Genomic DNA, 839 nt, shown 5'->3' with positions numbered 1-839 from the left:
GGAGGAAGGGGGAACCAGGTAAAAATCCTAGGCTATATGGATGACGCCACCATCCTATGCCCAGACGCCGCTTCCATGAGAAGGGCATTGAGGAACACCGGCTTTTTTTGTGAAGCCTCTGGTTTTAAATTAAACGTTGATAAATGTGACTGTTTTTATACTGGTGTATGGGATTCCTCTGTGACACCAGGAGTTAACATGCAGCAGGATCAGATAAAAATTTTAGGAATTGTTTTTAATCAAGAAAACGATGGGAGACCCAATTGGGATTCAGTAATTGCCAAAATGGAAAAAAAGGTTTTAATGTGGAATTTGAGAAATCTCACCATGGAGGGAAAAGTTTTAATAATTAAATCTGTTTTATTACCCATAATGCTTTATGTAGCTATGGTTTTCCCTCCAACAATTTTATATATTAAAAAAGTGACCAGGATCTGTTTTATGTTTTTATGGGGTTCCAAAATGGAAAAACTAAAACGTGATTTTATGTACAGATGTAAGGACAATGGCGGGAGAGATGTTCCTAACCTTTTTAACTTCTTTTACATTAAATACTTTTGCTTCTGTTTTAAAATGTATAATTCTGATGGTATTTTTAGCTACTTTTTAAAGTACGCTACGGGCATGATTTTTAAACGATGGTTTCGTGTCCCTTTGAATTCTCCTGTGCTTCTGTGTCCCCCAAAACAATATGCGGTGCTCGAAAAAACTGTCAGGCTCCTAGGTCTCCAAGAATTGGAGCCTGACATATCGGGGGACCAGAAAAAAGTGTCACTCTCCTGTAGGCGGCAGGAAGATACACTGGCAGTTTCAAATTTCTCACAGGCAAGGTCCAAGGT

This window comes from Rhinoderma darwinii (genome assembly GCF_050947455.1).
Source record: "Rhinoderma darwinii isolate aRhiDar2 chromosome 2 unlocalized genomic scaffold, aRhiDar2.hap1 SUPER_2_unloc_7, whole genome shotgun sequence".
NCBI lineage: Eukaryota > Metazoa > Chordata > Amphibia > Anura > Rhinodermatidae > Rhinoderma > Rhinoderma darwinii.
This window is presented reverse-complemented; position numbering follows the sequence as displayed.